Source organism: Oenanthe melanoleuca, chromosome 2 (genome assembly GCF_029582105.1).
Source record: "Oenanthe melanoleuca isolate GR-GAL-2019-014 chromosome 2, OMel1.0, whole genome shotgun sequence".
NCBI lineage: Eukaryota > Metazoa > Chordata > Aves > Passeriformes > Muscicapidae > Oenanthe > Oenanthe melanoleuca.
The window spans coordinates 93,855,334-93,882,834 of record NC_079335.1 but is presented as its reverse complement, the minus strand read 5'-3'; the positions used below and the strand labels follow the sequence as shown (position 1 = coordinate 93,882,834).

Sequence of the window (27,501 nt, the reverse complement as noted above, 5' to 3'; positions counted from 1 at the left end):
TGCAAGGGAAAAAAATAGAGAAGAGCAGTTCTAAGAAAATGGAGAATAGCAATACTGTAATATGTAAAGTACCAGGCATTTTTTGTTATATCACAAGGCATTATGAATACCCATATAGTGCTCATTGTATCCTAATTGTATATAAATGAGCCAATCTTAAAACTGCATAGTCCTGTTTTTTACAATTATTTTCAGCATGCCTGTACTATCTTGTAGTGGGTGATGCAGACATGCACTTACACGGGCTTGCCTTGCAAGCTGATAACTTGCAAAAATGTAAATATTTATTAGGAACATGATAAATCAGTACAGGGAGAAAATGTTGTAAATACTGTGCAAGATTCTTGTTCTTGTCCATTTTTTTATTAAATAATCAGAGTATCAATGAGAATCAGATAATGGATATGATTTTTCTGCAGCTCATGCCTTCAGTAGGTATGGATTGAAGTTATTCACAGTTTGGAGTTTTTGTATTTTTCTTATGATTTTGTATCAACTGAATATTTCAGAAGGCTAATGCAGATTGATGTTTCATTGCTGCACTTATAACATAATCACGGGTGTGTTTGATAAATCAGCAAATTTAACATTAAACTACCACAGATACCATCTATCATCTGTACCAGAAAGTCAGTGATGGAAAATAGATTCCTAGAACATAGAACATGGGTTGAAATATGGTCCGTTGGTGTGGTAGCTTGAAAATTTATGAGATGGTGACTTAGTGCCCAAAGCTGACATATGCAGGGGCAATTCATAAATCATAGAATGGTGTGGGTTGGAAGGAACCTTACAGATCACCAGTTCTGTCAACAGTACATGAATGAGATGATTATTACTTGTACAGCACTGCAGCTATAAGGATTCATTTTGCTGAAAACGAAAAGAAACTATAAAACCAGTTTCCCGAGAACACTGTCTTTTTCTTGTTGCAAATAAAAATGTGGTGGTTGTTCATGCCAGAATACAGAGCTGCTGGAGAGACATTTATGAAACACTGTAAATTCTTATGCTACTATTTATGTTACATTTGAAGCTACTTTACTTTTTTTGTGATCTCTAGCACTGAAGTCAGATTACAAATTTATATTAAATAACCTAGTTTGAAAGAGTGTACTGAATATTTGGAGATTTGCTCAAGGGAAACTTGAGGGTATCTATCAGGTACTCCTGATGCAAATGTGATCTCTATATATACATATGCCTTATGAGTGGTTATAAACATAGCATATGTCATCACTGTATGTACTTTATGCACATGAAAGACTACTGTTCTGGTTTGTGTTTGTGTTATTTAAGGAAAATAGCAATAGGACTGAAACCATTTTCATATGCCCTGATTTCTGTGTAACTTGCTCTCCAAGTTCTTGGTTGCTGTAAGAATAGATGGTTGGTTTCAACACAGTGATAACTGACCGAGCAATCCCTCTTCCTTCCGATATAAAAACTTTATTTGTTCACCTGATACATTACTTAAATTTGGTTGCTTCTGTAGAAACCAGTAAGAATAAAGCAAGGGGTAACCCAAAGTGTAAAAGGTATAAGTCACTAACATAACTAGTCTTATTCCATTCTTTGGAATATTTAAAAGTGTTTGTGATATTGTTGAAGTAGAAGACAAGACTATTTAGATGCCAGGTTAACATAGCACACAGCAGATTCCTTGACTAAGCAAGTTTGTACCTGAGATGAGTATTTAATATGGTCAGTTGCAACATCTCTATGCAGGTGCAAAAACTCTGAAACTTCAAAAACACAGACACAGATTTTCCACTTTCCTATCCTTCTCCTTTCCTATGAAAAAGTGATGAAGGGAGGAATTCACAAAATAGAGGTGATAATTACAGTTGTAAACATATAAGAAGATATTATTTACCATAAACATACTATAAAATGTAAAGAACATTTATGCTGGGCTAACACTGTGATATTAACCCTACACACTGAACTTCCTGGCACTGAGCCTTCACATTGCAGATGTCATGAAAAATCACTTTTTTCCTTTAACAAGTGTCATACATAACGTATGTGCATCTATAAGCTGGTATCTGCATATATGTGAAGTATTGCCTAAGTGCAAGCATCTCAAAACCATGTGTCAGAGCACTAAATCATGATAGTTTAAATTTTAAAAAATATGATAATTTCTGCCTTCTTTCCTTGGAGGTTAAGTTTTGGAACTTTTGCTTGAAAGCTAGAAGGCAATTGTAATTCTGCTTTTGTTTTGTTGGTGTTGCAGGCACTTTGTCTGCCTATTCCCATAATATGAAACTTTGCAAAAAACAGACTTAGCTTTGAACTTTGAAACCCATCTCTGGGATCTCTAGAAATCTCTGTTTCTTGGTGGTCCTTTGTCCTCACTGCAATGGAATTGCAAATATTAGCCACTGTATTGCCTATATCAGCCAGGGGAAGTGCCTAGTGCTAGAATAGACTGGCTGTAAATCCAGCCTCTAAGAGTAATAAAGTAGGGTGTTTATTATTGCTTATCACTTCTATGAGCTTGTTTCTGGAACAAGCTACAGCGAGGTCACATCAGTAAGGACACTGTCTAGGTGAGGTCCTAGGCGAAAGAAGAATGTTCAAATCCTTTCCTTTGTCACTAGTAATATGCATTCACCTCAAGAGGGGCCTCAGTTACCATCTGATAGCGTGGTGTGTGTTAGGAAACTCAATCCTGTTTGCTTCAGTTTATATTTGATTAATTACATATATATATATATGTAAGGAATGGCCTCAAGCTGAATTACCTGTTTAAGCTAAATTTCAGGGTACCTTTAGGGTAGAAATTTTACACCAGATGGATGACATGAACTCTCTTTTTTTTTTTTTTCTTTTGCATCTAGGGTAAAACCTCTGCTTTCTGAAACATGGAGCAAAAGGACAGGAGTACTTGTGTGTCCTCCCTGCCCTGCTCTTTGGCTGTGTTATGTCACGGAAGTTACTGCTTATGTAAGTGGCAGCAGCCGTGAAGCAGCAGGTACAGAGAGCAGTGCCGTGTGAGTGTCCTGCAAGAGCTCCAGGTGTGGAGCTGCCCTTTCTTGAGCTGCTTCAAGGGAGAGTTGTGTAAACAGCATAAATATCAGCGCCGTAAAGAACCCTACTTGCAATAACATATGCACACAGGGAATCTACAGCCTTAGGCGTCATCTTCGCGTCTCTGGTGCCGTGCTGAGAAACTCAACAGGTGCAGAGCTCTGGGCACGGAGTTGATTTTGGCCTCCTTACTGCGGCCGCTTTGCCCGTGGGTGTTAGCCTCACTCCTCTGCCGGCAGCCACGCCAAGCCGTCCCACAGAGAGCTAAATCCGCTCGTTTCAGGAGCTGCGACTCCGAGCCGCGCACTTAAGCTCCAAGCCGCCGGGGCAGAGGGAGGAAAGCCCAGCCAAGCAGGGCTCCGAGGAAAGCCCAGCCACGCAGGGCTCCAGGGCCGGCGGCGCTCTCCCGGCCGGGAGATCCCCCATCCCTTCCCCAGCAGGGCAGCTCCCGAGCGAGGCGGGCGGGCTGCCGCGGGGACATGGCGCCAGGTAGCAGCTCCGAGCAGGGGGCCGCTGTCGCCGCCTCAGGGTGAGGGGCGGCGAGGCCAGGCCGGGCCCGGCTGGGCTGCCCCGCACCCCCGCCCCAGCCGGGAGCAGCGCCACGCGCCTCTTCCCCAACTCCTCCTCCTCAGCCTTATCGAGCGCCGGAGGCTGCTCGCGGCGCAGGGAGCGCAGGAGATACAAACAAGTGTGCGCGGCGCTGGGGGAGGGGGATCCCCGCTCCCGCTCCGGGATAAACGAGGTAAACTTTGCGGGCCGTCGTGATCCGCGGGAGGGAGAAGGCGGCCGGGCGGCGCGGGGCTTTGTTCCTAGCGGAGCGGGAGGCGATCCGGCAGCAGAGGAGAAGAGAGGGGAGTGGAAGGCAGGGAGGCCCTTCGGCGGGGATTGAGGAGATGCCCCCACGGTGGCCGCTGCCGGAGCGTGTTGGGGCGGGAAGGGAGCAGCTCCCGGTGGTGGGGCCGGGCAGTCCCGTGGGATTGTTAGCCCGTGCACCGGGACAGCGCTGGCGAGTCGGTGTGAGCGGCAGGGGAGGTGGCGGAGCGGCGCCGCAGGGAGGGCGGGATGGCGCCGGGCTGAGGCCGTGCCGGCCGCGGGGCGGGAAGCGCTCCCGGCTCGCTCCGTGCCGGCAGCTTAGTGACCAGGCACTCGCTTCTCTCTTAGAAAGTTACTGCAACCTGTGGGTTTGTCAGGCAGGGGGACGCCGGTCTGGCGCTGAGGTGCGTCCGCCAGCGGGGAGCCCCCCTTCCCTCCCGCTTTGCTCCTGGGGTCGCCGTCCACAGGCAGCCCTTGCTGGCGCTGCCCTGGACCACTGCAGCGCATCTGTTGGTGTGTGTGATAAATGGTGTTGTCTTTGGTACCCACCCAGATCTCTCCCCATGCCCAGCTTTTCTGAACTGTGGGCGGTGTCTTGCCATCACTGGCTAAAAGTTTCATCCGCTTGAAGCTCTCTGGTGCCTTTTTTAGGTAAATTATCCTTCCTGAGAATTGAGATTCAGGATTTTTGTATGTCTTCTGACAAACGTCCAGGTCTTAAACAGCTTTTGGCATTGGTGCTGGCCAGTAGCTCAGGCTCCACAGCTGTGGTCCTCCAAGTCGGGTGGTCTCCTGAATGTTAAGGAGTTGCACCTTAACCAAGAGTTGCATTTCCAAGCCTAGAATTAGGTGAGAACTACAGTATTTTCTGTAACTTGAATTTTTATTTTGGAATGCTGCTTTTATGTTTAACATTGTGGGGTTTCTTTTTTCTTTTTTTCTTTTTTCTTAATGCTGAGAAGTGCCTGGTGATAGTCATTACATTTGTAATTGCAGTATTTACTTTCTACTAGGTATGAAATGAAACAGTAGCGAGAGCTACTGGGGCTTTGTGACTATTTTATGTGATGTTTGATAGGAAATTTCTGTGTGCTGCTCAACTTCGACTGATTACAGATGTCTTAAGCTGGCTAATTTTTAAAAGAAGCTGCTACAGTTAGTCTAGGCTAAGCAGGACTTTTGCTTAAACTAATGAGATTTTTGATGAGGTTGAAGCTGTGAAAGAGAACCTTTGAGGTGTTCAAAGTGTGGGTTTTTCATCCTACATAGCCAGAATTGTCTTTTTTGGTCTTTTTTTTTTTTTTTTTTTTTTTTTTTCTTGTGTAACTAAATCGATTACTTCTAATAGCTAATGCTTATTGGAAGGTTTAATTAGTCATGTAGTTTTTGGGAAGTACACGTGTTCCTGAATCAGTGCTGCATAGCCAAGAGTTTTCTATGAGTTAAGTTAAAACATTTTATTTCAGCTTAGATTGTGTATGTGCCCCAGGGAATGATTATTTAGATAAGGCAGTGGCCACAAGTAGTTTAATTGGTGTTCCTTGCAATCTCTGATTTAATCCAAAGTACCTTTCTGCAGGTCACACTTCATTTTACTAAAGCAGCTGTGATGTTTTGGGATATCATCACCATTGGCATTACCTTCTTTGGCCTGGTCTCGTTTTCTGGTCATTCAGAAAATACTTATATCTGGAACACAGAACCCACAACAGGGATCTTTTTCTTTCTCTCTCTGGGCTGCTTGCAGGCTGTGAGCCCATTCCTCAGGCTTATCTGCCTCTTTGACTCTAAGCTCTATGGCTAGCAGATCAGAAGATACCACTGAGATAGAGAAATAATCATACAGAATATTGGAAAAATACAACTTTTTCTTTTGCATTAGAAAAAGATGATGAGGAGTGTCTTAATCTTTTCTGTCTGACTTTCCTTCTTTGGAAGTGACCATAATGACAGAGAACGAGTTAGTATTTTTGAGAGATGAGTGGCACTTATTTGGGTAAAACCACGTTAGTATAATTACCTGTGTCTCTCCTAAATACATTCTTTAACAAAAAGAGAGATGGTAACTAAAATAGAGCAGTTCTGGAATTGCATAACAGGTATAATGAAGGAAAATTAATGTAAGGAAATTATTTTAGAAATCAGTAAAAAATACTATAGGAACTTAATAATTTGTTAGCATTGAATTTTAGGGCTTGCAGTTTAGTTTTATTCCTGGTGAGAATTTCTAGTGGTGTTTTTCTTGCTGCCAGTTGAAGAACAGGATTGTTAACTCATTTGCATTTTGGAAGTATCTTCAGATTGTTACTGAGTGCCTACTGAGAATATACAATTTCTCATGTAGTAATCAGCAGTGAATGTGCCATATGCATCAGCTTCCCAAAACTTGTCAGAAATTTACAGTTTTATTTATTTGCCAGAATTTTGCCCTTTCAGTGCAACTTAAAAATTTAATGGTTCTATTTGTGTCCTGATTCTGGCACTGGCATTGGCATCTGGTATTGAGCAAAATTATGAAGATCACAATTATATGTTAAGTAAGGTACTCATGTTTTTGATTTAAGGGTGAGAACGTATTGTTTTAGTGAAATGGTGCTGTAGAGCAATTCTTGTTGTTTACCATCTGGAAGTGTTTGACATTTTTAGTACTAGTGTGGATCCATAGGCTAAACCTGACCAGCAACAAGGAAGTGAACCTTAGAAAAGAACCTTTGCAGGTCAAGTTAACCTTAGTTCCTGTGCCTCCATGCAGAGAGCTCAAATATAGGACTGAAAGCAGCCAGAAATTACCATGTCATAATGAGAGTCTATGTATCACCTACACACCTGAGCTATTGCTGAAGAGTCTCTTGGAAAATAGCTCTTGATGGAGACTTTCCAGCTGTGAAGGAAGAGGTGTGGTAGGAGAGGTGGGAGACAAGGAGTGATTCTGTGTGGGTTTTTTTTTTTTTTTTTTTTTTTTTTTTTTTTTTTTTAGTTTGGGCTGGATTTTGGATTTTTTGTTCTATTTTTTCCCCTGGTCTTAGTACCTTCGTGGGTGCAAGGTGAAAAGCAAACCAGGTGACTGGATAGCCTCTCTGAAAGTTAAATTTGGTTCCTGGTTAGTTATTTCTTACACAGCAGGCCTGTAACAAGGATTCCTGTGTAAGTATTTGCAGGTGTTTGGCAGCAAATTATTTTAATGAGGGGTAGGGAAAGCAAGCATCTGGGAAATGTCAAAGCTATTAAAGGTTCTGGTAGGCCAATGTCCACAAAGTGTAGCCTGCCATTTGATGATGAATAAAAACTGAGTTTCAGAAAAACAGCCTGCAGTATGATATTTTACACCTAGGGGTAGAGGAGGCTGCTGTTTCTGATAAATGGGAGTCTGAGGTTTTCTTATCTTTATGGTAGTGTGAAGGAGTCTGCAGAGATAGTGGTAATACACCTAATGCATCTAAGTGCCCCCTCATCCTTTTATCCCACTTGATTTGGTAGTCTTCTGTATTGATGTATTTCACAATGTAACTGTGCTTTTAAAGTTGCTGTTTTTTTCACAGCTTAAGAATATATTTGCATACTCAGGACTTGTTAATTTCTAGAAAAGAGTATAGCTTTTCTGTGCTTATACATAAAGCCAGAATTTTCGTAGTCTGCAGGGTTTGTTGGAGTGATCTGCCATTGATAGGAAATTTACATTGACTTGCCTCACAGGGATTAGGTGTCCACCTTTGTTTTTTCTTTTGCTCACTACTCCCTCTCTCATCTTGCCTACCCCACCATGCTACTGTCTAATTACCCTGCAGGTACAGACCTGTGTGATAACAGAATTGAGATAATGAATTGCTTGAGGCATAAGGTGGCAGATTGATGCAGCAATGTAATGGACAGATGTGTTGATGCAGCCTGCTTTCAGTGTGCATCCACTGAAAAGGATCTGAGGAAATCAGGCAGTCTCAGAGACAGAGGAGGGGAAGATGATGTCTTTGTAGTTCCATGACCTGCACAGACACTCTCTTAGCTTTGGGGATGGCAGAAGGAGAATGTGAATCCATTTAGGAATGTATTTATTTGTGATTTGGGAAAGAAAAAAGGAAAAAGAATGGTGGTGTTTGGAGAACAGTCTATTAGGTTTTATATGTTGGGGAGAAACCTCTAGAGCTTAGCATTTTAAATTTAACTTTCTGTCTTGCATTTATTTTCTGAAAAAAACCAAAAATTTGATATCTTTTAAGCCTTAACTAAAAAAGCAAAGTAGAGGCCATATTTTTCCTCCCCATTTAGTCAAAACTATATGCTTCCAGACAGAGTGAAAAGATGATTGTAGACAGATATTTTATTTTCAATTTAAATGTTGTATTATGGTTTTCTTTGAAGGAGATAATTTTAGTGGGGGAAACTGGAATCCTGTGGTGTGAGTTTGAGCTCTTTTCATACAGGGAAGAATATACATTAGACCATATATAAAATTTTCTGTGTACCATATTACCTTGTGTACTTTGCATACCACTTCTCAGACTCTGTGCTTTGTAAGCATATTATTATCATTGATCAATAGAAGAACTGCATTTATAGCTTTCTTTTTAGTTTAGAAATAAAGTGAGTGGCCTTCCTTCTTCCCTAGGTCTTTCTGTACTTGTTTTTTTTCTGCAGCTAATACTACTAAAATTCTTTTGAGGAGATAAGATAAAAAGAAATCACTAGTGTGTAATTTGATGAGGGATATTTATATTTGTGTAATACTGCCTTGTTGAATACCAGGGTCTCTGCTGAAATGTTTTCTCTACTAACATTTCTTTGTGTCATATAAAGCATGTTGCACCTTTTATCTTTTGGTAGACAGAAACTTCAGGTTTTTGCAAAGCTTCTTGGTTACCGAAATAAGACATTTTTGTGTCCTAATAGTCCTGATTCATCTCAGCTACTGCATTTTGGGCGTCTTTCTGTGTACTGAGGTTTCTATATCTCTTGTTTTAGTGATTCAGCAAGTTGCTGCAGTTGAAAGTGACCCAGAGGCCACTTCCATCTGGCTTCCCACCTGTTCTCTAGAAGGGATGAGGAGGGTCCAGAAAGCTGTGTTCTGCATTCTGCACCTCCTTTCCTGCTGCTGCTCAGTGTCAGGGTGCTGCTGTTGCTTCTTGTCCTTGCAGAAGTGGCTGTATCCTCCTTCTCCAGTCCTCTGGCAGCAGTAGTGTTCGTAGCTCAATCCTCTCAAGGTTTTTCCTGTTTGAAGGCTGTGGCTGTGTTTGTGTTTGTAGTGGTTAGCAGAGATAGCTTGCTGCTGTTAGAAGGAGTTGGTAGTTTAGCGGCATTTAGGGGGAATTGAGGGCAACCCACTGTCAAGAAGGGGAGTAAAACTGGTGCTGGAATCTGAGACTAGACCATTGTGGTAAATAATCCACTATTCAGAGAGCCAAGATAGATGCCACAGCTCTGTGTTTGGGGTGCTCATCTGCAATCTGGAAGAAAAGGTAGAGAAGGAGCTTGAAGGTGAGCCTTCCACATCAGAGGACAGTATATTGGCTTACAGGTCTTCCAGTCTTGCCTCTTTGTATGCTGTACATGCAGATTATTCCCTTCTTGTTTCAGTGCTTTAGTATGAAGTGCAGTTGCTATAGTAGGAGAGATTGAGATGTCCTCAGGTCAGGCATTCCTGGCTGTTTTATACCAACCACAATCTGGTGGATTACTCCATTAGAGGTTTCTTCCAGAGCTGGATGATTTGTAAGGCCTGGCTTTAGCAATGTTAGGTTCTGTACCACATCATGAGCATCCTTGTTTTCTGCCTCTCATGAAGCTAGAGAAGAGGGAGATATGATCTGTGTTCCACAGCCTGGTGGGACTTTTCCCCTAATTGTAAATGAGTTAGCCATGGAAATACAGCTTTTGTGAATGCAAGCTTTTGATGAATGGGTGATAGTGATTTGTTACAGGATACTTTTCTAACAGTCAGTGTCCTGGAAACAGTAGCTATAAGGAATATTTTTGTGAGTATTGTGTACTTCTGGGAACATCTGACTTTCTGAGAATATGTGCTAGGTTTTGCTTACCGGGTGGATCTGAACTTTTCTGTAGTGTTTGCAGTTGAAATGTAATTTTTAGCAAATAGTTGATATTGTACTTCTGCCGGGTTATGGGTAATTTTGCCATTTTAAAATTTATTATATGTACATGAAGAAACTTTAGCTGCCTGAATTTTGGTAACAAACTTCCCTCTGGCTTTGAATGAGTTGTTACCTGATTATAGCTAATAAACACATAGACAATTGTAGTGGTCAAGAAATGAGAACCTAGGTTTATGGTTTAAATAATTGCTATTTGTTTTAGTATGTAAACAATTCAATCAGTGCTAGAGAAACCTCTGAAAACACTTGCTTTAAGAACACAAAGTATTTCACTAAGTTAGGAATAAGTCATTCCTGGGGCATGCTATCTTTTTTTGCAGTCATTCAATTATTCTTGCAGTTATCAGCCACACTCAGTTTCTTGGACTATTTTTATTTTCAGTTGAGATGGATTGAATTTGGAAGATGAACAGTCAAGTACAAGCTATTACTGTGGGTTCTGGGAAACTTGGTATTTCCAGTGGTAAATTCAGTAGGGTAGGATGTTTAACATCATACTCTGGGGGAAAATGTAGGGTTTTTTTAGCAGTAGACTAGATTTTAAGTAGTAAATGTTTAGATTAGTAGATTTCAGTTGTACCACTGAGATTGTTATTAGACCGTTTCCTAAAATTTCTCTCTGTTTTGTCTGGTGTAGCCCCAATATTAGATTTTTTTGATCTGTACTGTTATAAGCAGCTAAAAAACCCTGCTATTCTATTATAGCTGCTCTTGCTTTTTAAGTATGGTTTGTTGAAATAAAAACTCTTAAATATCAGCAATGTGCACACTTTAGAAGTGTGCATCTTCAATCCATAAGTAAAATATAACACATAAATAGGGGCAAGTCTTACATACTTTCTTCATGACTGTGTGAAGAAATGACTGACAATTCTGTAGTTGTTTTCAAAGGAGCTGCATGTTTTGTGCTTTTTGTAACCTTGCAGGTGTTCCCTTTCAGCAGGTATTCAGCAGTGGCCTTGCTGTAGTTGATTCCAGCTGTTGTGTGTTATTTTGAGATCTTTTTGTGTTCTGCAGTATTTTATGGATGCTAATATTCTTTTACTTGTCTAATTTTTTTCTGTCCTATATACTATGGTTATGTAAAATACTTTGCTGCTGCCTTGCTGCTCCTTTGCTGGCCTGCCTTCCAAAAGTATATTTAAATGTGTAAGCTTGAATCTTATGTTAATATTTGTCTGTCTGTATTAAATTTTGTATGTGTTTCAAGACACTTAATGATGGGGCAGAGGAGGAAACAGGTTTAGCTCTGGCTTGACACTTTAATATTCTTCCACAGAGTTCTTGCCTTTTGCAGCTTAAAAATCCTGCATTTTGAGTCTAATACTTGCTTTTACTTCTGTGCTGCTTTCTGGAATGTGCTTAATTTGTGATATTTTCTCCCCCCTCCCCCCATCCCAGCTTTGGTAAGCACTGGACGTTTCTCCAAGGAGTAGCTTTGCTGAAGCACAATAGCTTTATTGTTAACATTGATAAAGTGCATCATGGGATTTATAGTTCCATCTAGGAAATGAACCTCTAGAGGAGTTATGCCAGAAGCCAGTTAAAACTCCATTCCCCAGGAAGTGCAAAAGTAGCATGTCAAAATCTTTAACTTTTGCTGGGGGTACTGTTTTGTTTAATACCTGATCTTTCTGCTGTGCAAAGGAATTTTGAAGAAAACAAATTTTAAAGAATTGCAGTTTTAACTTTTTAATTCTATGTCATTGAAACACTTTGACTGTTCCCTGTGTGTATACATACTGTTACTCTATTTTATTTTGAAATGCAGATGTTCATTCTGCCCTGAAAAGAGAATAGCTGTTCTCTTTGTATGTTAGGGTCATAAAGTGTGTCAACAAACTGACCTTTCCTGAAAGCTGGAGTCTAGTTAATGAGGCACTCCAGCTTTCATTATGGCCTGCAGGGGATGGTATACCACTTACCAGGAAAGAGGATTTGGTTCTAATTGGGAAAGAGTGGCTGTGTTCAGCTGTGATGTTTGGAATGTGCAAGTACAGAACACTACTTCTGCAGAAATCCAGGACTGAAACTTTGATTCTGGTCTAGATTAAGACAATAGATTTAAAATGGTCAGTGATCACGTGTTGCAGGATTATATGTTGCTAGAAGGAACTGATAAATAATCAGAAAAATATTTGAGAATTATTTTCTAATGTGCTCATTTGTGAAGAAGGCAGCCCCTAATTCAATGAATTAATACTTCATATGAAGACTGAATTGTCCTGGTTAGTGCCTTTATCTGTGTGCTTTTAAGTGAGACTTCCCCCCTGCAGGTATGGCATTTTGTGGAAAGTTATTCTGCTTAATGCAGAAAACGTCTTTAGGCTGAGCTGGACTTAAATGTGAGTAAAGTTGTGTTGGTTGTGCATTGGCCTGGCTTTTGGTAGTGGGGCGGGTCACAGAGGTGGCTTTTGTGAGAAGCTGCTGGAAGCAGCCATTGGTGACTCTGAAGATGGACATGCTGCTGGCCAAAGCTGGGCCAGTTAGAGATGATGGTGATGCCTCTCATATTTAAAAAGAAATCAAAACAAAGTGGGGGCACCAGTGGTTTTCTATCCCAGGAGGTGAGAATATGTGAGGGAAACAACCTGGAGACACCAAGTGGAGAAGGAGGGGCAGGAGGTGCTCCAGGTGCCAGAGCTGAGATTCCTCTGCAGGCTGTGGTGAGACCATGGTGAAGCAGCTGTGCCCCTGCAGCCCATGGGATCCAGGGGGGGATGCAGAGATCCACCCACAGCCCATGGGGATCCATGGGGGATGCAGAGATCCACTCACAGCCATGGGGATCCATGGGGGATGCAGAGATCCACCCACAGCCCATGGGGATCCATGGGGGATGCAGAGATCCACCCACAGCCCATGGGATCCATGGGGGATGCAGAGATCCACCCACAGCCCATGGGGATCCATGGGGGATGCAGAGATCCACCCACAGCCCATGGGGATCCATGGGGGATGCAGAGATCCACCCACAGCCCACGGGATCCAGGGGGGATGCAGAGATCCACCCACAGCCCATGGGATCCATGGGGGATGCAGAGATCCACCCACAGCCCATGGAAGAGGTGCCCACACTGGAGCAGGTGGATGCCTGGAGGAGGCTGTGATCCAGTGGGAGACCCGATGGAGAGAGGGGTCCCTGCTTCCAGGCTGGAGCAGCCTGCACTTGGAGGACTGCACCCCATGGAAGAGTGACCCACACTGCAGCAGTTTTGGGAGGACTGTCTGCCTGTGGGAGGAACTGACTTTGCAGTGGTTTTGGGAGGACTGCTGCCTCTGAAAGTGGAGCCATGCTGGAGAAGTTCACGGAGAACTGTCTCCTGTGGGAAGAGGCCCCATGGTCTCACAGGGGAAGAACTCTCCCTGAGCAGTGGAAGAAAATCTCGTGTGATAAGCTGACCAAAATCCCTACCCCCTGTCTCCATGTGCTATCAGTGGGAAGGAGGGAAGCATTGAGGGGGAAAAAAAAGTGTTTATAAGGGCTCATTTTACTTTTCATTATCCTCCTCTGATTTTGTTAGTAATAAATCTACTTTGTACCTCTAAGTTGAGCCTGTTTTGCCCGTGGAGTGTCTTTTCCTGGTCCTTATCTCGGCTCATGAATCCTTTGTTATTTTTTTTCTCTCCTCTGCCCATCTGTAGCAGGGGGAGGGTGAGCCAGCAGCTTTCATAGGTGCCTGGCATTTGGCCAGTGTCAAACCACGACAGTATTCTGGGTAATCATTCTAATTTCAAAGATTTTGACTTTTTGCTCTAGGAGGGACTGGAGGGATATATATGTGTGGATTGGAGGTAGTGAACATTCCTGAAGGGGATTAATTTTGAGGTGACTTGGATGCTTTGATCCTTTCCATCTGGAGGTTGGCTTGTTTTAGCTTGCTAATATAGGGATAGCAAATTCTCGCCTTCCTTTTATGTTTGGAAAAATGCTTATAGCCCACACATGACTCTGTAATTGGGGAGGGATTGTTCATTCTTGCCTGCAGGAAGACATTTCTCTGTCTGCTGACAGGGAGCTCCAGACTAGATAGAGGGAATGCGAGAAGAATGTGGATGGGAAGCAGGGCTGCACAACAACTAAGCTACAACTCTTGAAGAAATTGACACTAATTATCCAGAACAACATCGTGTATTCTGCAGGATGAGGGAAGTAAAATTGTTTAGTAGCACTCCAAGCCTCCTCTTTGTCTCAGTATATAATGTTGTGGCTGTTTGTAGTACTTGGTTACTGTGTAGAAACTTTAATAAGTTTAGGAAAATTTTATTTATTGACAATCCACAATAATTCATTCTCATGAACGTGTTTTTCTTGTTTATTTCAGCTTCAGACCTCTTAAATGTGGGTAGAAGGGATCATACACATTTACATAACCTGAAAATAGACAAGGGGCTGGTGATAGCAAATTTTATGCTCTGCTTCCCAACCAAACATCTTAAAGACTGTTAAGCTTGTTCTCTGTTTAACTTGTTTTGCCCTGTCTCCTCTCAAGTTTCTCTTTTAAGTCAAGATTTTCCAAAAGAATGATAATTTTCTTTGCATTGTATTTTTTCAGAATTCTACTTGGGTGCTTATCCTGCAGGTAAAATAGCACTGGTCAGGTTACAGAGTGATTTAATCCCCTACCTCTTCCCCACCCCGGAAGGCATTCTGAAAAGTTTTGTATGTGTGCATGTGCCATTGGGTACTTTTAGTCTCTCTGAGAGTATTTATTTCTTAGTAAGATAGAGAAACTAGCAGCACATAAGTCAGGATCCTGGCATAAGCTTATAGTTCCTTTTTTAGTGGAATTTCCCCTGGTGTTGCTTCTACATCTAAAGATGTTAGGAGTTTGCTTTGGATTGGGATCACTCTTTGATAATTTTAAGATCTCACATAATTTTGTTCAGAAATGTGTTTGACAATGATTGTGTTCTAGGATGAATAAGTGTAATCTGTCCAGATTTGATTTACCTTGATGCTTTTGTAGTTTGTGGCTCATTCTAGGTGCATTGGGGTCCTAAGGAAAGAATATTAAACACTATTCTCACCCACCTCACAACAGTTTTTTTAAAAGGAACTAGGGGCAGTTGAAATCTCCTGAACTCACAGTGACTGTCAGCTGCTGGTAGCTGGGCCTCTGCTAACAGGGGATTGTGTATTTGAGGTTAAATTTGAGTGAACTGAATAAAGCGTGGGGTGGTTTCGTTTGTTTTGTTTTGTTTTGTTTTTTTTTGGTTTTTGTTTTAGGGATCTTGGGTGGTATAGTAGTGTTAAAAAGAAAATTAACAGAATTGGTAATTCTGCTACCATTTTTCAGGAGCAGTAAGTGGTTTTTAGTGATTGAATTGCTTTCTTAACAAATGTCTCTAAGAAAAGAAGCTGATGACTAAAGCAAGTTGAGTGAGTCAAAGAAAATGAACTGTACAATACCTGTAAAAATGGTTTGGTTTTTTTGGTTGGTTGTTTTTTAGTTTGGTTTTTTTTTTTTTTTAGGACTGTGTTAGATATTGGCACTTATTAATGAGGACCTTTGAGAGACGTTGGAGGATAATTGTTTGTTGCTGTCTCTGTGGAAGTATTTGCTTCTAGATTTAGATGGGTCAGTCAGTGGTGAAGAGGAAGTCCTAGCATAGGTCATGATGCAAATAAGCATTGTGCAGATTATTCTATACAAGCTTTTGCTGGCTTGAATGCTTGGAAATGATGGCATGAGTTGGACAACTTTAAGTCTAAATTCCAGGTCATCTGATTCTGCTAGGAATTTTCACTGAAATTGCCTTGCTTTCCCGAGACTGAGCTCATTGGAGCACTGAGTTACACAAATGAAATCTTAATATCAGTTCAGGCAGCCTGGTGTTTGGAGGGTACTTCACATAAGCCAAGAAGTCTGTAAGAGGTTCTCTCCTTTTCACAAAGCACATCCTGTCACAGAGAGTCAGTTAAACCCAACCATCCTTCCAGAGTCAGACTAATAGAAAGATAATAAATTTTCTGTAAAGTGTTACTAGGACAAGATGTGTCATTTAGTCTGAAGACATCTGTCTGTACTCGCAGCACCTGCAAGCAGTAAGAGCAAAAAGGGCATCTATATGTTGTGGTACAGGAGTTATGTGCATGTTTTACATGGAAAAGATTATTTTGTCATGGTTGAGTGAATAGAATACAATAGTTCAAGTTACTAAATTGCAGAATTTGGTTTGGCTTAACTTTAAAGAATTTTATCACTTGTTCTAAGAAAAATACTTCATTCTTTATTTGCTTTCAAAATGGTATTTCCTTGTTTAAAAATATGTGCACTGGTATTGATGTCTTACTACCTGTTCTTTCTTCAGTGAATTTTGATTTCCAGAGTTCAGCTTGCTATCATGTGTAAACAGTATGCTTGTGACTGTATGGAGGACATTGTGGGGACAGGTTGGAGTCTCAGGTGCACATGGTGAACTGTGGTGTATTATGTTGTTCAAGGTGGTAAAAGCAAAAAGGTGGACAATTAATTGCAGGTGAGGGAAGGTGACAGTTGCAGTCAGTTTAATAACAGGCTGTGAATTGAACTTAAGCTGAACTGAAAACTGGTTTGAACAGCTGTCTGGCATTTTGCTTTCCTTTATGGGTTTCCCCTTGTTCTTCCATCCTTCCTTCTGCTCCCTGTAAAAAAATTCAGACGTAGTGGGATCTGATGCAGGTCTGAAATGAAATATTACCTTTATCTCCGGTAATAATATTGGAAAGCTTTTTCAGTTACTTTGGTAAAATTTTTTTTTTCCTTGCTTAACTGCTTTTTTGATTTACAGAGGAGAAATGGATATACTTAGAGCTATGTGGCTGTGTAGGGTTAAGTGCTATTTAAAAATTGTTATAGTGACAGGAAAAAGGTTTCTAATTCTAGTGAGGTATTTTTGGAATTTGCCCTGTCAGTTAGTAATATTTCACTAATTAAAGCAACCCTTTATTTAAAACAGACTCACAACAGTTCATCTGGAGAACTGGCTTGTGGGCAAACTGAGGTATGTTCATTCATCAGGGATTCAACATATTTTATATGCTGATGTTTCTGAAGTAATGCTTTTAACTTGGAAGAAGGTAATCACATCTGTGCATTCCTCGTGGTTTCTCTACTGCTGAGGGTTGCACTTATAAAAAGTTTTACTGCCTTACAATCTTGTGTGTAGTGAAAATTAACAAACAAAACAAGCATATAGTCACTAGGTTCTCTTTGGCTGTTAGTATCAGGTTTGTTTGGCAACATTAAGGCATTATAAATCGTTGCTGAAAGAACATTATGGAGAGGCAGTTCTCTCTTTTCCCCTTTCTCTTATGTACACTCTTGCTTGGGAGAAACAGTATATTCTGACTCTAGTTTGCTCTGTATGTTTATATGTGTTTGTATAAAAGTGAGTTCTTGTTTGGAAATTCTACTTTTGCTCTAAAGGAAAGCATAGGACAGGGCCTATGTTGATGTACAGTGACAGTTGAAAAATTTTACAAAATTTCCTGCCCAAAACTGCATTATATGAAGAAAGTCACATAATTCTAAAAGGTCAACATACAAATCTTGAGCTGACTGTACACTTGCAAGTGATGTTTTCCCAGTACTGCAGAATCACTGCTTGCTCTTAGTTGCTTGGTTTTGTCAAAAGGCTTGCTGCTTGCTGAGAAGTTTACTTTGCCAGATAAAAATATTTTGAAAGAGTAAAACCTCTAACCATCTGGCTTTTGGGGTGAAATCTGTTGAGTGATGAAGACCTGCTAACACTTTTGGCTGGACTGAGACTTGCTAGCTTTTTTTTGAGAGATTACCTCTTTTCATTAATAGATGACCGCAGACACACCTTAGGTTGTGACAAAACAATATTTGTGCTTTCCCTTCACAACATTTATAAAAATACCAGCCTCCAGACCTGCCTTGTCAACAGACCTGCAAACAAACATCTCCAGGCAATAAAGGTGCTTCAGAAGTTTTAGTTGGTTTCAACAGCAATATTGATACACTACATGATATGCTCCGTAATAATGAAAATGTTACTGGAATAATTGGTTGTTAAAAGTAAGCTTTTTAAATGAGCATTCTGTGGTCTCACTTTTTTTTGTTACAAATTTCCATGAAATTTCAGATTTTGGCAAGCGTATAATGGCTTTTGTAAATTGTTGTGATTTAGAAAATTATTTGAAGAATCTATTCTAGAAGTGCATTCTGTGTTTTTTTTTTTTTTTTTCCCCTTGTGGGGCAGAAGAAGTAGTAACTGCTCTGATAATGAATGAAATTCTCTGAAAGTGCAAGAAAAGAAATCTAACCTATGATAAAGTAGAAATTATGGCTTTAAAGGAAATTTGTTTCCTGAGAAAAGAGTAAAAAAGCAGAGCACTCTTCCAGTGTGTCAGTATGAAAGTACCCTTGGTGCTATAGATGTAAATTGAAACCGAAGATCCCTGATGAAGTCATACTGATGAGACTGGGGAGTATTTGATGAGTAAGGGTTTGTAGAGCTTGGTGGTTGGTAGAAAGAAGAAGTTGGTGTTTAAAGTGTATTTTTTGGGCCTTTGAAAAGGATAACGAAAATCAAGTTAAGCATGTGTTTTGGTGAGTTTTTCTTACTGTGATAAGAGATCCTGATTTTAGTGCCAGAGAAATAACAAGGATAACCATTTAGAAATTTAAAGTGCATGGTTTTTTTGAGCTGAAAGGAAAGAGCAGATCAGTTGAGTTAAGCAACAGTAGCTTTTTATGTAATTGTTTTTCTTGATGTAATAGTTTAACTATTTGTCCTTGGGTGAGTGTCCAAGTTAATCAGCTACAGAGCAGGCACTGTATAATAACTCCATAAATGTCTGTTGTGTTTGATTTTTATTTCCACAAGAGCTTTAGGTCTTGTAGCTGAATGTGATCCTTGTACTTAGGCCATTTTACATTATTCTGGTTCATTCATACGGCAGAGGACAGGAATTAAAGTTCCAAGCCTCAGGCCAGTACCAACAAATCTTTTCCTGGCTGGATGAGAACACAGAGTGGTCCCAGTTGGTTGCAGCCTGCACTAGTCAGTGACCTGAATTTATGAATTTGTCAAGGTGGCTATCTTGTACTCTTATTAGAGGTAAACATTTGAATGGGAATAGCTAACTGAAGAGGTGGAGACCATTTGGACAGGCGGGCAAGGGCGATCCGATCTCCAGCCTGTGACTGAAGTGACTGTGAAAATGATTATTAATAAGGTGGGATTAAGGTTAACTTAATTAAAATTCTTCTATGTATGAAAAACTGAGGTTCAGCAGAAGTAGGTATAATTATTAATATATAATTATAATTATTATTATTGTATAGTAAGTATTATTAATATATTATTATTAGCTTGCTATTGATTCTTTCTTTTACCATAATATGGTATGCTTTGCTGCTAAATTTGCTTACATTTGCTCTCTGGAATAGAGTTAAAGGTTGAAGCTGACATGGCAAGAGCTTTCCCTTTCTGTATGGCAGAGTATGAGTGCATCCTGTACTCAGTATGTCTGCCAAAGCCTGAACAGCCTAGTTTCCATAGTTCTGATTCAGTTACCAGAGTGTAAAGGATGGTTAGAGCTGGAAGCAGTGTGAGGATTGGAAGAGGAGCCTCCTTTTGCTGTTTGTCACAGTGAGCAATGTGTTTATTACCATCAGGTAAATGTTGATTCCTCCTTAGCATTTTTAAAAATAGTTGTGCAGCATGAAAATATTGTCATAATATAATTATAGTTTGAACCAGGGAGTTTTGACACTAGTGCTTGTTGTTGGTTTGTTAGGGGTTTTTTTGTGCGTCATTTGTATTCTTCAGTAAAGATACAAGCCTGCCTAGTACCTGCACTATCTCAGTTTCCTCTGATTTATTTAGGTGGTGAGTGTGGGTTCTGCATATCATCTGTGTGGTTAGTAGCAATAAGGGAATATGATCAAGGCTTTGATCCAGTATCCTGCTTTGACATGAAACACTTGTGTTCAGTGGTACCACCAATCTTATAATATCAAAAAAAAATTAAAAAAATAGAAGGTATGCAAAACCTACAGTTGCAAATAGAGTGTTTTTTATCAGCTTGTGTTTTCAAAGGGAACACCAGGATAAATGCAAAATAAATGACTAACTACAGGTTGTCTACTCTCCAATGAAAATAGTGAATTTGCATCCCAGAGCAGAATTATTGAGTAAACATTTCTGATTTTTGGGGTGACACTTATCCTATACAATTTTTTGTAATATTAGTTAGATTCTATTTCCTGAAAATGGTTGATTATAACTTGATGACAAAAAATTAAGGCTTCAGTAAAAGAGCAAGAAAAATGAAACTAGATGTTATAAAAGAAATTAAGCCTTACCCAAAAGTGCACAATGGAGATTTTAATTTTCCACATGAGGTTCTCTCCTGCTTCCTAAATTACTTAGTACAAAATTTTGTAGGCTAAAAATTTTGAGTCCTTGGGTTTAATGAAATGCAAAAGCCGTTTCTATTTTAAGTTGTTATATAAAATATGTTTGTTTAGATTACTGTTTGGAACAGTCTTAACTACATTAAGTAAGATAAATTTACAAAAAGAGGAAATAGATAAGGACATAATTCCAGGCATATACGCAGAGTGTTGTTTTCAATATGAGTTTACTATCATTACTGCAGATGGTAATCTGTATGGGATGGCTTGTTTAACTAGAGCTGTTTGCACACTGAAACAGAAGCATTTGGAATACCATTACTTCTGAAGTACCTGCTTTGGTGTGGAGAGCACAGGTGTTGAGTGAAGATGTTTTAGTCACAGATGCTGGTCTGCACTCTGCTCCTTGCTTAGTGTAACTTCAGCTTTTCAAAGTATAGCAGCCAGGTAGACTTCATGCAGTCCTTAGTACTGTCTTTGTCAGTAGCTCCTATGAGCCATGCTGATAGCCTGGGTTAAAATAAAGTAGGTAAATAAGGATATATGTGGGGAGAGGAGGAAACTGAACTGAGATTGTCATTTCTTCATCGTGCTGAATGCCTTTAATGAGACCTTGCAGACTTGAAAAGCTCATTACCTTCTGCTTTTGAAGATGTAATAACCTGACTGATGACCTCCCTGATAAATGCACTTTCAGTGTTTATGCTTTCTTAACACAGCAGCTGCTGAATGCACATATATATGCAGTGTGCAACTGTCAGCTTCCTTACCTCTGTGTACTTCTGGATGCTGATTTTTTTTTTCTGGAAGATTGTGGGTAGAAAAGACGTATCTGAAAGATATCACTTCTGTGCTGCACACATTACGTGCTTGAAGTGCTAAATTGAAACTGTATTAGTGTTGCACACTTGCCTCAAGCAGGATTGTCAGGGTAGGAGAGAAAACTCAAGCTGTCAGCCTAAATGAAATGGGTAAAAATTAGTGTCAGTAATATTTCTTCTACTTCTTAGTGACTGATTTAGTGACATACATCTTCATTCCTCTCAACTGTTTTTTTTTCTGGCCAGTGTTCTGAGACATAGCTGCTTCTGTCTGTCCTTTTTCTAGTGCAGGCCTGACCTCTTATTTTGCTTCTCTCCTTTCTTGCAGAATTTGGTAAATTTCCTGGTTGTTCTTTGTTGGATTATTCCTAATTGTTTCCTTGGAAGATTTGTTTTTTTTTGGTGATTTTTAAATAATTGTTTTGTTTGTTTTTAATATCTGGTTCTTATCACATCAGAAATTGCTGTGAGAGATCTCTTGGTAACTCTTTGGTATTTGGTCTTGTATCTGCATTATGTCACAGGAGAGTTAGGTTGCACTTTGCTGCAGTCCTTTGTTGCTTCTGGAAACAGGCTCATTTGGGACTATCAAGATAGAGGAAACATACATGTGAACTCAGTGTGCTTGTATACCTGCAACAATTCATCTGCAGTGGGAAAATATTTGATTGGAGAGTCTATGTATAATTTAAAAAAATCTTTAGCTGGCAGCATTTTGAGGGTAGATGCCTGATGTATCTGAATTTTAACTTTTCTTATGCTCTTCTTTTTTTTTTTTTTTTTTTTTTTCTGTGAACAGAATAAACCAGGTATTTTCAGATATAGCCTTTTCCCCGCTGCTATTTAAATACATGAATTCTAGTCTTTAGCTGTCTAGCTCTGACTATGTGGGAGTTCCAGTCATTATGTAATAAAAGCAGTGTTGTAGTCTCAGAAGACAAGGTCAGTTCATTTAACAAAGAAGAAAAATAGCCATTGAGAAACACTGAACTTTCATGAAAAGCAAAGGAAAGTCCTTTTCTGCTTTCAGACATTTCTTTTCTGTGGTGCTTTCCCTTACAGAACAGAGTGTTGTTTTGCCAATGAGATGAGGATAAATTGGACAAATTTTTCAGTGTCTGGTGTAATGATTGTCTTAATGGACTGTCCATCAGTCTCCTAATTGCTATTCCACTTATACAGATGCTTGAGCAGTGGAGAAATGGAGGTGTTGAAACAGAAATGCAAAGAAGTGATGAAATGATGTCAGATCTGCTGCTATTTTATGTGCGAGGAGTGAACCTCAGGCTCTCCTGTGTGTTCCTGTTCGGAGGAGAGGGAGTGAACCACTGCTCTGTAGAGGTGACTAATTCCTGGGGATATTAGGATAAAAGAGAGCAGTGAGGATTTGTCTGGAGAAAGGCAAGAAGGTTGTGTCTCTCCAGCAGGCGATGTGTCGCTCTGCCTCCATTCTGCTGGAAGGAATGCTGGACTACTAATGGACATTCAGATAACCCTGGGTGCTGTTTTTCTTCAGCCCGTGTTACCCACCTCTATGCAGATGTGCACCTGTTATTTTCTGGGCTGAAATCTCTGCCAGATCATAAGGGGAAGAACTTTTTGGAAAATAGCAAACATGATGAAGTTTCTATTTGTTGTTTAAAGTTGGAGGTGGTCAACTCAAAGTTTAGAAAGGGAAAATAAATTTATTAAATTACCAGTCTTTTTCAAACACTTTATTCTCTTATATTGCCTTTGCATCTTGTAGAAATAATTTTTTAAAAGCAAGCTAGTAGTGCTTTGTCTCAAGAATTTAAAACTTTGAGAAGAGCACCTGCAATTGATGAAGGACCTAGATGGTTTAGATGAAGAACGTCCTCTGAGGTGAACTGTCTACAAAGGATAAATGTGTGTGAAAGAACAGCACATGAGACATAGATCTTCTCTCTTATTAGGGAGCAGTGAAGTTGCTGGTATGTTCAGTCATGGCTCTCTCTGGACAGGTCACTTGGTAGTGTGGCTGAGGCTCTGGACATGCAGAAACTAGGTTTGTTCTGCTGCCTTTCTGTTGCATCTTGTGCTGCCTTTTGTCTGTCTGGCTTTTAACTCGTTAGTTCAGAGCTGTAAGTGACAGAGCTAATGTGAAAAGCTTTGTGTGTGTGGGCCAATACTATTTTCTTTTCAGTTTTTCAGATCTTTTTGTTTTTTTTTCTGGCAGCAGGAATCAGAAGCAGCTATGTCTGGAAATCTAGATCTAGTGTACTAGGCTGTATGAGCACTGTGCAGCAAGTCTGTCCTTTTGGGTTGTTAACTTGGAACTTTGAAGCATGTATCATATCCCAGCCTGGATAAAAGCATGGGGTAGGTTGATGGAAATGGTTAGGGGGGTGGAACAGTTGCTTTTTGGGAAGGGACTGGAAAGATGGGGACTCTTCACTTTGGTTTTTCAAAAGCATAAAGATGTTGGGTAGGTTAACATACAGAGCTAGTTATACAGCCCCACAATGCAGAAACTAGTAAGTGTCAGACGTGGTGGGAGTTTAAAATGAACAAATAAAGATACTTGAAACAGAAGAGAGTATGACTTTTTGGAGCATTCTGCTGCAGAGTATTATGGGGCAGACAGTACCAGCATGTCCAAAGCAAGAGTTTGACAGGACTAGTGGGAAATGGGTCCATTTACACAAACGGGGAGGATGGGTTTGTGGTGGACCTTCTAGCATGCATGTACATGCAGGAGTATGGAGGGAGTGGGACACTGAAGGGATGGGGCTGGCTTGCTCTGCTTTAATAGTGTCTCTCTGAAACAACAGTGAAGTACTTGTGTGAAGGAGGTGGAGTTGTGCTAACCCAGTAAAGCAAAGCTTATGTTTCAAGCCATGTTTTTTACAGTTGGCTGTTGATACACTGAATAAACATTGAATGAAAAGTTGGTGTTTTTCACTTTTGACCGTTTTCTTTAAATCTGTATGGCTTATAATGTCATTTGAACAGAAGCTTGCTTTTCAGGGGCTTCTTTTGTTTGTTTGTTTGTTTCTTTGAAAAGTATATAGGTTTGAAACCCTGGTACCTGAGTAGAATTTCTCATTAAAATAATGAAGACCTGAATTTCTTTGGTCTGAGAAACTACAAAAGCCTCTGCTGCTTAAAATTGTACCAAATGTTTTCATCAAGCTGTGAAAAAACTACTTTCTATCATTTTATGTTACTTTTTTGGCCCCTTATGCTTGTGCAGTAAGACAGTTTTGTACTACCAAATTACGATTTTTTTTTTTTTTTTTTTTTTTTTTTTTTTTTTTTTTTTTTTTTTTTTGAGACAAGAAATTTACTCCACTGGTTTGGAGAGACATTTTTTTCCTCAGAGACTTCTCCATGTGCTGTCCCTTGAATCACAAGTCAGGAGCAGACTCCACTTGGAGAATATTGCTGATTCAGGTTGTATGATCCTAAGTCACAATTCTCTTCTCCAGCTTGGTCTACTTGTTTATCTTTCTGTGAAGTGCCTTGAATGAATGAGGAGGAAATGGGCTGTCTATAACAAATACTCCATTGTCTTTGAAATTCCTCTGAAGTTACTTGGTAATACTGTTAGTAGTATAACTAACTATTTGTGTACATTTTAGGATATACATGTAAAAATTTTTTTATACATACATATAGATATATATATATACATACATATATATACATGAACATATATATATATATGTTATGGCTGTCACTGTAGAAATAATCTTTGTGAATGAAACAGCCAGAAATGCCTTATTTCAGCCAGTGTAAAAATACTTTGGTGTTCTTATTCTTTTGCCACTATCCCATATTCTTGTCATGTAGCAGAGGTTCTGCAATATTTGTATATTCACTGATGGTACTTGTGGATGTACTTAAATGTGCGTGATAGGTTTAGTTAATGTCATTCAGCTAAAAGAGTGCTACTTTTGAAGCAATAATATATTTTCTAAGAGATTCTTATATATGAAAGCTGCAGAGAATCTTATATGCCATGCTCTTTGCTATTTCTGGGAAGTTCTTCATTGTATATTCATAATATCCTTGTGTGAGACTTTTGACATAATCACCTTTTGTAGTCACCATGAAGCTGTGGTCAGCCCTGTTTTAAAAACCAGGTTTGGAGGAGAGGTAGATAATGTATTGCTTGGTCTGTATGTATAGCAGGCATTCTTAAATATTTTTCTGGGAATGAAACCTGCAGCAAATGTGGAGTACTGGCTCAGAAGGAGGAAAGTTAAAACATGTTCTTTTACTGCATGGAGAGTAGAGAAACTCAAAACTATTTTGTTTCATCAGTATAATGCCAGCTGTTGTATTCTGGGCAGCTCTATCTCATCGGTATTTGCTTGAGGAGTGCTAGTTATGGGAAAGTGTGGGTAACCTGAAGGGGTTTTATTCTTTGGTTTTTCCCTGGGATCTCTAAGTAACTGGGCAGAAATCATGTGACTTCTGTCATGCACTTCAAGTAACAGGGAAGAGAGGAAGTGGAGAAATAACAGAAGTAACTATGAGCAGTAACTATTAACAGAAAGGGCTGAGAGGTGGCATTCCTCTGTTTGGTGTGCTTTTTTTTTTGTTAGTCATGTGATTTATTTATATAGCTTAGTTTTGCAGAGGTTTCCTTTTTAGAAGTGGGAATGGGCCTTTTAGCCTATAAAAGGTGGTGAAATACCTATTCTTCTAATACATTGCTGGCCCCTCTCTTCATGTATTTAAAATAATAGTTGTGGATTTAAAGCTGCCTTGGAGAGTAGAAGAAAAGTGCACAAGGAGAGTCCTAGGAAATTGCAGTATAGGTTGGTAAGTTAGAGAATAAAGAAAAGCAGTTTGTATGACCACAGGTTGGAAGCAAACAAAACATAGTTGTACTTTATATGATTCTGCTGTTATGCTAAGAGGCCATGTAAAATTCAGCAGGAATAGAGTGCCATAGGGAAAGTTAATAGGGCTTTGTATGTATGTTTATAATTTTCTTTTAGCTGGAATATGACATGGATTTTTACAAAAATTTTGGAGGTGAAGAGATAATTGGAGGTTTTGGCTTCTTCATCAACACAGAGTAACACCTGAAATAAATTATTTAATTTCAAAAGTCTAATAATTTTTGTTGAGATTTGTATTTTCTCATAAATATAACTTGGTCACTGCTTGGATCACTTTGTAGGGAACCAATTCTGTTCAGCTAAGTGCCTTTTTTTTTGTTTGTTTCTAATGGAGCATGTATATGTGTGAATATAGTTATATAGATTTCTTGAAGATTATTTGAAAGGGTTTAATTTTAAGATATTACTTGATTATTTAATAAAAGATCTAAACCCTCTGACTACCACTTTAAAGAATGAACTGTTATCACAATTGCAGTTCAGATGTTGGAAATGTGAAGTGGAAATAAGCTAATGTTGTTTAGGTCTGCTATTCATTGCAACATTAACTGTTATGTTATGCTATTTGGGAATAATATCAGGAATACCTATTCCATAGGTGTAATGAACCAGTGCTAAGTCTCTGTCAAAAAGGAATTGCTGTATTGGTATTGCCAAAAAGAAAGTTGTGAATCTTGACTGTTTTAATCTGTATTGGCTTAATTTCAATCTGGAGAGTTTTTTATGTAAACTGCCTTTGACAGAATTGCTGTGAATTTTGCATCTGATGATGTTTGGCCTGTAGCTACATAATGAAAATGCTCTGCCACGAGTAGTATTTGAAATTCATCATAACTGAGGATGCATCTGTAAGTTTTTACACAGTCTGCAGAGTTACATTGATGTAAGTCTGGGACAGAGTTGCAGCTTCATTAGATTTCTGCCACAGATTTCATTAGATTTCATTAGATTTTGCCACAGAGAGCACAGCATGGCAAAATATTTCCAGAGTAATTTTCATAATGCTATCAATTGAGACCACATGTAATTACATCCTTTTCTTTGGGCAAAACTTGAGTGTGGAGCCTGTGGTTCTGCACTGTTCTCTTCCAGGTTTTGCTCCTAACAATTATATGAACTTTAGATTCCAGTCTTGAGCCTCATGAAAATAGCATTGCTTGCTGTCTGGTGTATTTGCTTTGCTTTCCCTCTGTGCTTCCCCCCCTTCTTTTTATATGTTTTTCTTTCTTTTTCCTTTCTTTGTGTTCTTTCTTTGTTGTTCTCCACTAAAGCTATACCAGGTGACAACAAAGAAACCTTTATCTAGGCTTTTGTAGATTTCACAGTAGATGATGCTGAGTTTTTGTGTAAGGAGACTATAAGTTGTGAGTACAGAACTTCCTAAATGAACTGTTTAACTGAATTGCTTGGAGAGCCCATAATGGAATGTACCTAAAATAAACAACAGGGAACAAAACATGCACATTTTTAAATGCAGATG

The 27,501-nt window shown here is 39.6% G+C and overlaps 1 protein-coding gene across 3 annotated transcripts in view; it reads left to right on the top strand.

The window, feature by feature from the left end:
• The first annotated feature begins 3,574 nt into the window (after nucleotides 1–3,574).
• Nucleotides 3,575–27,501, top strand: part of TNS3 (tensin 3) — a 185,138-nt gene continuing 161,211 nt past the window's right edge. The window contains exon 1 of one of the 3 annotated variants that reach the window (XM_056486183.1): nucleotides 3,575–3,778. The gene's annotated coding sequence lies outside the window, so the exon portion shown is untranslated. Of the gene's footprint in view, nucleotides 3,779–16,894; nucleotides 16,941–27,501 lie in introns of those variants that run through there. The other 2 variants (XM_056486182.1, XM_056486180.1) reach the window with 2 other exon arrangements.